Here is a 16565-nt window from a genome sequence, read left to right as displayed (position 1 = left end):
ACTGTATTTACCAGTGCAACGTCCAAGAGATCCGTTCCATAATCCAGACTGATGGCAACGCAAAATTGTGTCTCCAAATAATTGGTATCCATTAGCACATGTCATTAAAACCGTCGAATTGAAAGTTTTTGTCCTCAATTCAATCCCATTTTCATATCTTAGATTGCCATGGGTTGGTGTTACAAGATCCTTGCACTGTATTGCTGAAATTGTGTTAGGCTTATATTCATTAAAATGAAATCTATACCACGAGCATTAGATTAATTTGAGTTCTGTATGACACTTGGAGGAGACATTGACAGTACTGCACATAATGTTCAACAAATACATGTATTGAAATAAATATGAATATGAAACAACGTCAAGATATTCCGAATGGAAAGAAATGCTACCATTTCTCAGCGATTGTGATCTTTGCATTAATCTACAGGTATTCATTGCAATCATTATGATTAGGGTCGTATCCTAGTCCTATTTCCTTTTAAGTATTGGTTCCAAAGATACAGATGCTGTGTAAGATTATCTCTTTTGTTAGCATCCCGGGCTCAGTTTGTGTTCAGTTTGTAATTTGTGTGGATTGCTTGATTCAAATTATTGTATCTACGTTTTTCAGTATAATTATTTTCGTTTTATGTCTTTGTCATTTCATTACTAACTGCGTTGCTCACGGGAAAGTTCACTACTTGTTATCGATATATATCTTCCTTCCGTTTAACAATAGCTGAGTGCATGATGCCTATAGTTCTCACCGTGATGACAATTATTAACTTTGATATTTGGTTATTGCATTTACAGACTTAGAAGAAAGGCCATTATAATACGGTATGCACATTTAATCTGTATTGTGTCTTGGCCTTCCTCCATGTCTTGCCTACATGAATAATATCGTTTTTGCAAGCATTATATTACATAGCTAATATTTGTTTGTGATTTTAGATTATATATTAAGATTACTACTTGGAGATAAACATGTTTACTTGGATCCGAGTCAAGGACATTGCTAATATTCATGGGAAATACCTGCTCTTCCTGATCTTTTACACGTTCTTTCCTAAATGTTTAGTAAGAGAGCTGACCTTCTTTATAACGTAAGATATTCTGCAAACAAATTGTATGGGAAAATGACTCTAGACCTGCTGTTCTTATTATATTTTATTTCCTATATAATGGTAGTCAAAGACAAAGTTACTTATTCCATAGCTCATCATCAGTCTTATTGAGATCAATTTTAGCTGTCCCAGTTTTCTTTTATCAGCATGTATTTATTTTAAATATTCATTGGAATTACAAAGTGATCTTTGATTGTAGGACTAAATCAAAATTTTAGATTTATTTTGTACGTATTCATGGACGTTTTGGATTATGATATTGAAATGCGTCAGCACTAATGATACGTCAACACTATATTCGACTCTTCGCAAGTAATCACATTCCAAATTGGAATTGACTCGGAATTTCTCTGAATTCATTGGTTGTAATTTATAGTGTTATACTTGCGCTAGAACTATTAGGACTATTTGAGATTGATTCCGATTAGATTAAGTTCTTTTTAAAATTTCAATTTGCATTCATGGTAAGTAAGTTATTTGTTGAAATCGTTTATCTTCGGTCTTTTTGTTATTTAGTTTAAGAACATAACGTAGTAACAAATTGTACATTGTATGTATTGTTTAGTATGGCTTCGTAAGGTCTATGCGACCAGGGTCTAATTTATCAATGATACAAATATGTCACAGATAAAAGATGACGCAAGGTTATTCATTACTGCTAAGGTGTGGGGAGGGAATTAGGTCTGTGCAAAATTAAAATAAGTTATTTCGCTGCTGATTAATCAACCATATTACCAAACATCATTTGCATTATGTGAGTTAGGATCCTTTGTTTGATTAAAGAAGAAAATACAATTGCATTGTGGGCGTTTATGGTGCAGTGTTGCTTTGTTTGGCATGACACTAAAGGTGCTAGGAGTTTGATTTTGAAGAATTAATTTTTCGCTTGTATTGGACATGTAACCGAGTACTGAAGTACTATTCCTTTTTTGTATGGGTTGGGTGACGATTGGACCGTTGGATTAGGACAACGAAACTAAGATTTAGTGTTGGGTGAACTTTGTAGAATCACGTCAGTTTGGTTCATTTTGGAAGTATCACAAATATTTGATTTCAAACAGAGTATTTATTTTCTATAAATTTGTTTCTTGTTCATTTTGATATTGATAGAAATCCTATTGTCTTATCAGATTATACTTAATGTTAAAGGTTTTGATAATTATTTTATTCTTGCGCAGTGAAAATGTATCAGAACGCTTCTTTGATGTCTTTTTCTGATTTATAAGTGAATGAATGTCTACCACATTTTTATTGGCCTCATTTACACATTTGTAGTATTTCCTTAATGATTCATATATTTGTACCTTAGTATGTGTGGCAAATCTATGATATCTCGGTCATCCTAATTACGGAAATTACACTTCAGGGAAAGGAAAACAATCAAAATCGTTCAAACGGTGTATAACTATAAATTAAATAATTTGGCAAGTCCATGATTGCGGACTGCTGCACATTTGCAAAGAAATTTAACATTCGAAACATTTCTGCATTTAATGTTACCTTGGCCTGGCAGCGTTTAATGTCATAAATCAATTCCAAATTTAGTTGCTAAATTTGCTGATTAGTTATGACCAACGCTATTTATATGTATCCATCACGTTACTATTAGGCATTTTTCTATGTATTTGATTTGAATTTGACAGGAAGAGCATCCATTAAGAAAGTATAATAACCATTGATACCTGTGTTGCATATTTGTCCAGTGTAACCATCATGGCACTGGCAAATAAAACTTCCCAAAGTGTTGCTACATCTTCCGCGTCCGCTACATACATTTGTACTACCCTTGCATTCATCCACGTCTGGAAAACGAAAAAGATGTTTCGATTGTGATATTGATATATTGTAAACAAACCATCCTGTGTGTCTCTTCTAATGTTTTATACATTTCTGCGGTTTTAACTTAGATAATTAATAAACATTTACATACCTTGCAAATGTCGTGTAAGACTAGCAACACACTTCCATCCTAAACATTACTTTATCCTTCACATTAAGCGATATAATTGTTTTGTTTCACTTGAGCTAGAAGAATAGTTTAATTTACCTTCTTCCTCGTCCTACATTATCAAATACATGGATTTGGTTAAATATAATACTACACAAGTCAAAGAAAATCTAAAAATATGAATAACGCAAATAGATAAATTATATGGTACAACTAGGAAAGGTGAAACAAAATAATGCAAAATAACAATGAAACGTTTCTTAGATATATTATTTCTAGTATGACATATTTGTCTCAATCTTTTTAAATTCCAAAAGTCATCTCGCCTACTTTAGATATTCTCGTAGGTTTCTGAGCATGGTTGCTGTAGTTTATTACTTCAAGGATATCACCCGTAACTCGATATAATCAAAGAATGATAATTATGTAAATATATGTAGCTCTAAATTTCTTCACTAATAACATGTAGGTCAAATGAGAGGTGATACCGTACGTACTCTCACATGAAGCCAATGTAATTGATTAAAGAACTAGCAGAAATATTGGGTTCCTTGTTAACTGTTTCATAACGATTTCATTAATTGTAATACATATGTATATTTATATATTTGTACATTTATGTGTCTGTAATTTAACGGTGATGTATTTTCTTTCACCAGAAACTATTTCAAGCTAATTCAACTTGGTTTGCATGAAGACAAAATAATACCTGTTTCACAGTTTTTTCCAGTGAAGCCTCCATAGCAAATGCAGTTGAAACTTCCTTGAGTATTATAGCATTTTCCGTTGTTGTTACAAAAACTATCTCCATGGCTGCATTCATCCATGTCTGGAAAAAATCAAATCTGAATTCGGCTTCACTTTCTGTCTTCAAACTACATTTTGTGTCTTATTCCTTGAGAGTGCGGTATACTTGTAAATTATAGGTAGTAATTAATGTTATCAGTAGAAATTAATATATTTTTGTATTTGGGGAGTAAAGCTGCTAAGTTGCTTGTTTGTACTTCCACCCATTTCTTTATCGCCTTAATCCATGTGAGTAGCGTCGTATGGGTAAGTAGTGCTTGACATTTTGTCCCAAACACACAGAGCTAGCTATCTTTATGGCAATATTAATATATGTTTTAGTACGAAAATATCACCATGAAATGCTAGTCATGCTCATTTTGAGTTTCTAATGACCACACATATATAGTTTGTAAGAGAGTGATATCACAAACTATAGGAAATGTAGTTGTGCACAGACGTTGCTCAGTGACATGAGAGCTCAGCTTAATATAATCGGTTTACATGACAGGCAATCATTCAAGACATTATGCTAACGGACTTTAACGTTTTGTATAATTATGTCCTTATAAAATACAAGTTTTTAACTTAAAATCATAAGGCATCTTTATCTTCCTTCATATGGATTGTACACAACTATTTTCCAACAACTGAGGCATCATTCTGGTGTTAGCCCTAACTAGCTTCTTGGAGCATATATTGAGTAGATAACATGGATTCAGCTGCGGCATTTTCTTGACCAATCAAACACGTGGATAATATTTAAAATGCTAATGAAATGGGTCATATATTTTCTTATCTCTTATCTCGATTTCAATTATATGCATCAAAAATGCAGAAAAACAACATTGAAGGTGGACATAAATAACGTAATTGAACGATAATGTCAGGTTTGTCACACGAGGAAAAGGGATATAATAGGTACAACAATTGAAAAACAAATTCACTAAATGACCTATAAAAGTATGTATGTCTGTATGCATGAATGTATGCATATATGTATGTATGTATGTATGTATGTATGTATGCATGCATGTTTGTGTGTGTATGTATGTATGTATGTATTTATGTATGTAAGTATGGATGCATGTATATATGTATACATGCATGAATGTATGTATGTATGTATGTGTGTATGTATGTATGTATGTATGTATGTATGTATGTATATATTTATTTATGTATGTATGTATCTTTGTATCTATGTAGGTAGGTAGGTGGGTAGGTAGGTAGGTAGGTAGGTAGGTAAGAATGTAGCTAGTTAGTTAGGTAATTAGGTATGTATGTATGTATGCATGTATGTATCAGTGATAGTATATATGTATGTATCTATGCATGGATGTGCTTTTCTCTATATAAAAGCAGATATGTCGGCTGCTGTGCATATATAATACCTTGTGTACAATCAACGCGTCACAGAAAGCCTGCTCTAGATGTGAAATCCTACTAAATCGACCAACTATGGATATGTGACAACTAAACATATTTGATGATGTTCATGCTGGAATCAGGTATCAAACACTGCACATACTACTTATATAAAACACCCTCAATGACAACAGGATAACCTTCACATGATCCAAGACGGGGGTAAGAACGGCAAATTCCCAAACACTGAACATATATATATATGACAAGTATCCATGATACAAATGAATCAGAGATAGAAACCTTGACAGGAACTATCAAAACGCTAGTTAGCTATTGCAGTAATAGTCTTGAACGTAAGAAACAGTTTGCGACAAACTTATTCGACGAAGTTTAATGTGATGATGTGACATATCGAAATGCAATAAAGTTCATGCAAATACAAATTTGGGAAGCAATATGAACTTATAACTATTGTTATATAATAACTTGTCAGCAGCTTAAACTACCTATCACGGATAAAAGACTGTATTTACCAGTGCAACGTCCAAGAGATCCGTTCCATAATCCAGACTGAAGGCAACGCAAAATTGTGTCTCCAAATAATTGGTATCCATTAGCACATGTCATTAAAACCGTCGAATTGAAAGTTTTTGTCCTCAATTCAATCCCATTTTCATATCTTAGATTGCCATGGGTTGGTGTTACAAGATCCTTGCACTGTATTGCTGAAATTGTGTTAGGCTTATATTCATTAAAATGAAATCTATACCACGAGCATTAGATTAATTTGAGTTCTGTATGACACTTGGAGGAGACATTGACAGTACTGCACATAATGTTCAACAAATACATGTATTGAAATAAATATGAATATGAAACAACGTCAAGATATTCCGAATGGAAAGAAATACTACCATTTCTCAGCGATTGTGATCTTTGCATTAATCTACAGGAATTCATTGCAATCATTATGATTAGGGTCGTATCCTAGTCCTATTTCATTTTAAGTATTGGTTCCAAAGATACAGATGATGTGTAAGATTATCTCTTTTGTTAGCATCCCGGGCTCAGTTTGTGTTCAGTTTGTAATTTGTGTGGATTGCTTGATTCAAATTATTGTATCTACGTTTTTCAGTATAATTATTTTCGTTTTATGTCTTTGTCATTTCATTACTAACTGCGTTGCTCACGGGAAAGTTCACTACTTGTTATCGATATATATCTTCCTTCCGTTTAACAATAGCTGAGTGCATGATGACAATTATTAACTTTGATATTTGGTTATTGCATTTACAGACTTAGAAGAAAGGCCATTATAATACGGTATGCACATTTAATCTGTATTGTGTCTTGGCCTTCCTCCATGTCTTGCCTACATGAATAATATCGTTTTTGCAAGCATTATATTACATAGCTAATATTTGTTTGTGATTTTAGATTATATATTAAGATTACTACTTGGAGATAAACATGTTTACTTGGATCCGCGTCAAGGACATTGCTAATATTCATGGGAAATACCTGCTCCTCCTGATCTTTTACACGTTCTTTCCTAAATGTTTAGTAAGAGAGCTGACCTTCTTTATAACGTAAGATATTCTGCAAACAAATTGTATGGGAAAATGACTCTAGACCTGTTGTTCTTATCATATTTTATTTCCTATATAATGGTAGTCAAAGACAAAGTTACTTATTCCATAGCTCATCATCAGTCTTATTGAGATCAATTTTAGCTGTCCCAGTTTTCTTTTATCAGCATGTATTTATTTTAAATATTCATTGGAATTACAAAGTGATCTTTGATTGTAGGACTAAATCAAAATTTTAGATTTATTTTGTACGTATTCATGGACGTTTTGGATTATGATATTGAAATGCGTCAGCACTAATGATACGTCAACACTATATTCGACTCTTCGCAAGTAATCACATTCCAAATTGGAATTGACTCGGAATTTCTCTGAATTCATTGGTTGTAATTTATAGTGTTATACTTGCGCTAGAACTATTAGGACTATTTGAGATTGATTCCGATTAAATTAAGTTCTTTTTAAAATTTCAATTTGCATTCATGGTAAGTAAGTTATTTGTTGAAATCGTTTATCTTCGGTCTTTTTGTTATTTAGTTTAAGAACATAACGTAGTAACAAATTGTACATTGTATGTATTGTTTAGTATGGCTTCGTAAGGTCTATGCGACCAGGGTCTAATTTATCAATGATACAAATATGTCACAGATAAAAGATGACGCAAGGTTATTCATTACTGCTAAGGTGTGGGGAGGGAATTAGGTCTGTGCAAAATTAAAATAAGTTATTTCGCTGCTGATTAATCAACCATATTACCAAACATCATTTGCATTATGTGAGTTAGGATCCTTTGTTTGATTAAAGAAGAAAATACAATTGCATTGTGGGCGTTTATGGTGCAGTGTTGCTTTGTTTGGCATGACACTAAAGGTGCTAGGAGTTTGATTTTGAAGAATTAATTTTTCGCTTGTATTGGACATGTAACCGAGTACTGAAGTACTATTCCTTTTTTGTATGGGTTGGGTGACGATTGGACCGTTGGATTAGGACAACGAAACTAAGATTTAGTGTTGGGTGAACTTTGTAGAATCACGTCAGTTTGGTTCATTTTGGAAGTATCACAAATATTTGATTTCAAACAGAGTATTTATTTTCTATAAATTTGTTTCTTGTTCATTTTGATATTGATAGAAATCCTATTGTCTTATCAGATTATACTTAATGTTAAAGGTTTTGATAATTATTTTATTCTTGCGCAGTGAAAATGTGTCAGAACGCTTCTTTGATGTCTTTTTCTGATTTATAAGTGAATGAATGTCTACCACATTTTTATTGGCCTCATTTACACATTTGTAGTATTTCCTTAATGATTCATATATTTGTACCTTAGTATGTGTGGCAAATCTATGATATCTCGGTCATCCTAATTACGGAAATTACACTTCAGGGAAAGGAAAACAATCAAAATCGTTCAAACGGTGTATAACTATAAATTAAATAATTTGGCAAGTCCATGATTGCGGACTGCTGCACATTTGCAAAGAAATTTAACATTCCAAACATTTCTGCATTTAATGTTACCTTGGCCTGGCAGCGTTTAATGTCATAAATCAATTCCAAATTTAGTTGCTAAATTTGCTGATTAGTTATGACCAACGCTATTTATATGTATCCATCACGTTACTATTAGGCATTTTTCTATGTATTTGATTTGAATTTGACAGGAAGAGCATCCATTAAGAAAGTATAATAACCATTGATACCTGTGTTGCATATTTGTCCAGTGTAACCATCATGGCACTGGCAAATAAAACTTCCCAAAGTGTTGCTACATCTTCCGCGTCCGCTACATACATTTGTACTACCCTTGCACTCATCCACGTCTGGAAAACGAAAAAGATGTTTCGATTGTGATATTGATATATTGTAAACAAACCATCCTGTGTGTCTCTTCTAATGTTTTATACATTTCTGCGGTTTTAACTTAGATAATTAATAAACATTTACATACCTTGCAAATGTCGTGTAAGACTAGCAACACACTTCCATCCTAAACATTACTTTATCCTTCACATTAAGCGATATAATTGTTTTGTTTCACTTGAGCTAGAAGAATAGTTTAATTTACCTTCTTCCTCGTCCTACATTATCAAATACATGGATTTGGTCAAATATAATACTACACAAGTCAAAGAAAATCTAAAAATATGAATAACGCAAAGAGATAAATTATATGGTACAACTAGGAAACGTTAAACAAAATAATGTAAAATAACAATGAAACGTTTCTTAGATATATTATTTCTAGTATGACATATTTGTCTCAATCTTTTTAAATTCCAAAAGTCATCTCGCCTACTTTAGATATTCTCGTAGGTTTCTGAGCATGGTTGATGTAGTTTATTACTTCAAGGATATCACCCGTAACTCAATATAATCAAAGAATGATAATTATGTAAATATATGTAGCTCTAAATTTCTTCATTAATAACATGTAGGTCAAATGAGAGGTGATACCGTACGTACTCTCACATGAAGCCAATGTAATTGATTAAAGAACTAGCAGAAATATTGGGTTCCTTGTTAACTGTTTCATAACGATTTCATTAATTGTAATACATATGTATATTTATATATTTGTACATTTATGTGTCTGTAATTTAACGGTGATGTATTTTCTTTAACCAGAAACTATTTCAAGCTAATTCAACTTGGTTTGCATGAAGACAAAATAATACCTGTTTCACAGTTTTTTCCAGTGAAGCCTCCATAGCAAATGCAGTTGAAACTTCCTTGAGTATTATAGCATTTTCCGTTGTTGTTACAAAAACTATCTCCATGGCTGCATTCATCCATGTCTGGAAAAAATCAAATCTGAATTCGGCTTCACTTTCTGTCTTCAAACTACATTTTGTGTCTTATTCCTTGAGAGTGCGGTATACTTGTAAATTATAGGTAGTAATTAATGTTATCAGTAGAAATTAATATATTTTTGTATTTGGGGAGTAAAGCTGCTAAGTTGCTTGTTTGTACTTCCACCCATTTCTTTATCGCCTTAATCCATGTGAGTAGCGTCGTATGGGTAAGTAGTGCTTGACATTTTGTCCCAAACACACAGAGCTAGCTATCTTTATGGCAATATTAATATATGTTTTAGTACGAAAATATCACCATGAAATGCTAGTCATGCTCATTTTGAGTTTCTAATGACCACACATATATAGTTTGTAAGAGAGTGATATCACAAACTATAGGAAATGTAGTTGTGCACAGACGTTGCTCAGTGACATGAGAGCTCAGCTTAATATAATCGGTTTACATGACAGGCAATCATTCAAGACATTATGCTAACGGACTTTAACGTTTTGTATAATTATGTCCTTATAAAATACAAGTTTTTAACTTAAAATCATAAGGCATCTTTATCTTCCTTCATATGGATTGTACACAACTATTTTCCAACAACTGAGGCATCATTCTGGTGTTAGCCCTAACTAGCTTCTTGGAGCATATATTGAGTAGATAACATGGATTCAGCTGCGGCATTTTCTTGACCAATCAAACACGTGGATAATATTTAAAATGCTAATGAAATGGGTCATATATTTTCTTATCTCTTATCTCGATTTCAATTATATGCATCAAAAATGCAGAAAAACAACATTGAAGGTGGACATAAATAACGTAATTGAACGATAATGTCAGGTTTGTCACACGAGGAAAAGGGATATAATAGGTACAACAATTGAAAAACAAATTCACTAAATGACCTATAAAAGTATGTATGTCTGTATGCATGGATGTATGCATATATGTATGTATGTATGTATGTATGTATGTATGTATGTATGTATGTATGTATGTATGTATGCATGCATGTTTGTGTGTGTATGCATGTATGTATGTATTTATGTATGTAAGTATGGATGCATGTATATATGTATGTATGCATGAATGTATGTATGTATGTATGTGTGTATGTATGTATGTATGTATGTATGTATGTATGTATGTATGTATTTATTTATGTATGTATGTATCTTTGTATCTATGTAGGTGGGTAGATGGGTAGGTAGGTAGGTAGGTAGGTAGGTAAGAAGGTAGCTAGTTAGTTAGGTAATTAGGTATGTATGTATGTATGTATGTATGCATGTATGTATCAGTGATAGTATATATCTATGTATCTATGCATGGATGTGCTTTTCTCTATATAAAAGCAGATATGTCGGCTGCTGTGCATATATAATACCTTGTGTACAATCAACGCGTCACAGAAAGCCTGCTCTAGATGTGAAATCCTACTAAATCGATCAACTATGGATATGTGACAACTAAACATATTTGATGATGTTCATGCTGGAATCAGGTATCAAACCCTGCACATACTACTTATATAAAACACCTTCAATGACAACAGGATAACCTTCACATGATCCAAGACGGGGGTAAGAACGGCAAATTCCCAAACACTGAACATATATATATATGACAAGTATCCATGATACAAATGAATCAGAGATAGAAACCTTGACAGGAACTATCAAAACGCTAGTTAGCTATTGCAGTAATAGTCTTGAACGTAAGAAACAGTTTGCGACAAACTTATTCGACGAAGTTTAATGTGATGATGTGACATATCGAAATGCAATAAAGTTCATGCAAATACAAATTTGGGAAGCAATATGAACTTATAACTATTGTTATATAATAACTTGTCAGCAGCTTAAACTACCTATCACGGATAAAAGACTGTATTTACCAGTGCAACGTCCAAGAGATCCGTTCCATAATCCAGACTGAAGGCAACGCAAAATTGTGTCTCCAAATAATTGGTATCCATTAGCACATGTCATTAAAACCGTCGAATTGAAAGTTTTTGTCCTCAATTCAATCCCATTTTCATATCTTAGATTGCCATGGGTTGGTGTTACAAGATCCTTGCACTGTATTGCTGAAATTGTGTTAGGCTTATATTCATTAAAATGAAATCTATACCACGAGCATTAGATTAATTTGAGTTCTGTATGACACTTGGAGGAGACATTGACAGTACTGCACATAATGTTCAACAAATACATGTATTGAAATAAATATGAATATGAAACAACGTCAAGATATTCCGAATGGAAAGAAATACTACCATTTCTCAGCGATTGTGATCTTTGCATTAATCTACAGGAATTCATTGCAATCATTATGATTAGGGTCGTATCCTAGTCCTATTTCATTTTAAGTATTGGTTCCAAAGATACAGATGATGTGTAAGATTATCTCTTTTGTTAGCATCCCGGGCTCAGTTTGTGTTCAGTTTGTAATTTGTGTGGATTGCTTGATTCAAATTATTGTATCTACGTTTTTCAGTATAATTATTTTCGTTTTATGTCTTTGTCATTTCATTACTAACTGCGTTGCTCACGGGAAAGTTCACTACTTGTTATCGATATATATCTTCCTTCCGTTTAACAATAGCTGAGTGCATGATGCCTATAGTTCTCACCGTGATGACAATTATTAACTTTGATATTTGGTTATTGCATTTACAGACTTAGAAGAAAGGCCATTATAATACGGTATGCACATTTAATCTGTATTGTGTCTTGGCCTTCCTCCATGTCTTGCCTACATGAATAATATCGTTTTTGCAAGCATTATATTACATAGCTAATATTTGTTTGTGATTTTAGATTATATATTAAGATTACTACTTGGAGATAAACATGTTTACTTGGATCCGCGTCAAGGACATTGCTAATATTCATGGGAAATACCTGCTCCTCCTGATCTTTTACACGTTCTTTCCTAAATGTTTAGTAAGAGAGCTGACCTTCTTTATAACGTAAGATATTCTGCAAACAAATTGTATGGGAAAATGACTCTAGACCTGTTGTTCTTATCATATTTTATTTCCTATATAATGGTAGTCAAAGACAAAGTTACTTATTCCATAGCTCATCATCAGTCTTATTGAGATCAATTTTAGCTGTCCCAGTTTTCTTTTATCAGCATGTATTTATTTTAAATATTCATTGGAATTACAAAGTGATCTTTGATTGTAGGACTAAATCAAAATTTTAGATTTATTTTGTACGTATTCATGGACGTTTTGGATTATGATATTGAAATGCGTCAGCACTAATGATACGTCAACACTATATTCGACTCTTCGCAAGTAATCACATTCCAAATTGGAATTGACTCGGAATTTCTCTGAATTCATTGGTTGTAATTTATAGTGTTATACTTGCGCTAGAACTATTAGGACTATTTGAGATTGATTCCGATTAAATTAAGTTCTTTTTAAAATTTCAATTTGCATTCATGGTAAGTAAGTTATTTGTTGAAATCGTTTATCTTCGGTCTTTTTGTTATTTAGTTTAAGAACATAACGTAGTAACAAATTGTACATTGTATGTATTGTTTAGTATGGCTTCGTAAGGTCTATGCGACCAGGGTCTAATTTATCAATGATACAAATATGTCACAGATAAAAGATGACGCAAGGTTATTCATTACTGCTAAGGTGTGGGGAGGGAATTAGGTCTGTGCAAAATTAAAATAAGTTATTTCGCTGCTGATTAATCAACCATATTACCAAACATCATTTGCATTATGTGAGTTAGGATCCTTTGTTTGATTAAAGAAGAAAATACAATTGCATTGTGGGCGTTTATGGTGCAGTGTTGCTTTGTTTGGCATGACACTAAAGGTGCTAGGAGTTTGATTTTGAAGAATTAATTTTTCGCTTGTATTGGACATGTAACCGAGTACTGAAGTACTATTCCTTTTTTGTATGGGTTGGGTGACGATTGGACCGTTGGATTAGGACAACGAAACTAAGATTTAGTGTTGGGTGAACTTTGTAGAATCACTTCAGTTTGGTTCATTTTGGAAGTATCACAAATATTTGATTTCAAACAGAGTATTTATTTTCTATAAATTTGTTTCTTGTTCATTTTGATATTGATAGAAATCCTATTGTCTTATCAGATTATACTTAATGTTAAAGGTTTTGATAATTATTTTATTCTTGCGCAGTGAAAATGTGTCAGAACGCTTCTTTGATGTCTTTTTCTGATTTATAAGTGAATGAATGTCTACCACATTTTTATTGGCCTCATTTACACATTTGTAGTATTTCCTTAATGATTCATATATTTGTACCTTAGTATGTGTGGCAAATCTATGATATCTCGGTCATCCTAATTACGGAAATTACACTTCAGGGAAAGGAAAACAATCAAAATCGTTCAAACGGTGTATAACTATAAATTAAATAATTTGGCAAGTCCATGATTGCGGACTGCTGCACATTTGCAAAGAAATTTAACATTCCAAACATTTCTGCATTTAATGTTACCTTGGCCTGGCAGCGTTTAATGTCATAAATCAATTCCAAATTTAGTTGCTAAATTTGCTGATTAGTTATGACCAACGCTATTTATATGTATCCATCACGTTACTATTAGGCATTTTTCTATGTATTTGATTTGAATTTGACAGGAAGAGCATCCATTAAGAAAGTATAATAACCATTGATACCTGTGTTGCATATTTGTCCAGTGTAACCATCATGGCACTGGCAAATAAAACTTCCCAAAGTGTTGCTACATCTTCCGCGTCCGCTACATACATTTGTACTACCCTTGCACTCATCCACGTCTGGAAAACGAAAAAGATGTTTCGATTGTGATATTGATATATTGTAAACAAACCATCCTGTGTGTCTCTTCTAATGTTTTATACATTTCTGCGGTTTTAACTTAGATAATTAATAAACATTTACATACCTTGCAAATGTCGTGTAAGACTAGCAACACACTTCCATCCTAAACATTACTTTATCCTTCACATTAAGCGATATAATTGTTTTGTTTCACTTGAGCTAGAAGAATAGTTTAATTTACCTTCTTCCTCGTCCTACATTATCAAATACATGGATTTGGTCAAATATAATACTACACAAGTCAAAGAAAATCTAAAAATATGAATAACGCAAAGAGATAAATTATATGGTACAACTAGGAAACGTTAAACAAAATAATGTAAAATAACAATGAAACGTTTCTTAGATATATTATTTCTAGTATGACATATTTGTCTCAATCTTTTTAAATTCCAAAAGTCATCTCGCCTACTTTAGATATCCTCGTAGGTTTCTGAGCATGGTTGCTGTAGTTTATTACTTCAAGGATATCACCCGTAACTCAATATAATCAAAGAATGATAATTATGTAAATATATGTAGCTCTAAATTTCTTCACTAATAACATGTAGGTCAAATGAGAGGTGATACCGTACGTACTCTCACATGAAGCCAATGTAATTGATTAAAGAACTAGCAGAAATATTGGGTTCCTTGTTAACTGTTTCATAACGATTTCATTAATTGTAATACATATGTATATTTATATATTTGTACATTTATGTGTCTGTAATTTAACGGTGATGTATTTTCTTTAACCAGAAACTATTTCAAGCTAATTCAACTTGGTTTGCATGAAGACAAAATAATACCTGTTTCACAGTTTTTTCCAGTGAAGCCTCCATAGCAAATGCAGTTGAAACTTCCTTGAGTATTATAGCATTTTCCGTTGTTGTTACAAAAACTATCTCCATGGCTGCATTCATCCATGTCTGGAAAAAATCAAATCTGAATTCGGCTTCACTTTCTGTCTTCAAACTACATTTTGTGTCTTATTCCTTGAGAGTGCGGTATACTTGTAAATTATAGGTAGTAATTAATGTTATCAGTAGAAATTAATATATTTTTGTATTTGGGGAGTAAAGCTGCTAAGTTGCTTGTTTGTACTTCCACCCATTTCTTTATCGCCTTAATCCATGTGAGTAGCGTCGTATGGGTAAGTAGTGCTTGACATTTTGTCCCAAACACACAGAGCTAGCTATCTTTATGGCAATATTAATATATGTTTTAGTACGAAAATATCACCATGAAATGCTAGTCATGCTCATTTTGAGTTTCTAATGACCACACATATATAGTTTATAAGAGAGTGATATCACAAACTATAGGAAATGTAGTTGTGCACAGACGTTGCTCAGTGACATGAGAGCTCAGCTTAATATAATCGGTTTACATGACAGGCAATCATTCAAGACATTATGCTAACGGACTTTAACGTTTTGTATAATTATGTCCTTATAAAATACAAGTTTTTAACTTAAAATCATAAGGCATCTTTATCTTCCTTCATATGGATTGTACACAACTATTTTCCAACAACTGAGGCATCATTCTGGTGTTAGCCCTAACTAGCTTCTTGGAGCATATATTGAGTAGATAACATGGATTCAGCTGCGGCATTTTCTTGACCAATCAAACACGTGGATAATATTTAAAATGCTAATGAAATGGGTCATATATTTTCTTATCTCTTATCTCGATTTCAATTATATGCATCAAAAATGCAGAAAAACAACATTGAAGGTGGACATAAATAACGTAATTGAACGATAATGTCAGGTTTGTCACACGAGGAAAAGGGATATAATAGGTACAACAATTGAAAAACAAATTCACTAAATGACCTATAAAAGTATGTATGTCTGTATGCATGGATGTATGCATATATGTATGTATGTATGTATGTATGTATGTATGTATGTATGTATGCATGCATGTTTGTGTGTGTATGCATGTATGTATGTATTTATGTATGTAAGTATGGATGCATGTATATATGTATGTATGCATGAATGTATGTATGTATGTATGTGTGTATGTATGTATGTATGTATGTATGTATGTATGTATGTATGTATGTATATATTTATTTATGTATGTATGTATCTTTGTATCTATGT

Source organism: Sinohyriopsis cumingii, chromosome 1 (assembly GCF_028554795.1).
Source record: "Sinohyriopsis cumingii isolate HCF-2022 chromosome 1, ASM2855479v2, whole genome shotgun sequence".
Taxonomy (NCBI): Eukaryota; Metazoa; Mollusca; class Bivalvia; order Unionida; family Unionidae; genus Sinohyriopsis; species Sinohyriopsis cumingii.
This window is presented reverse-complemented; position numbering follows the sequence as displayed.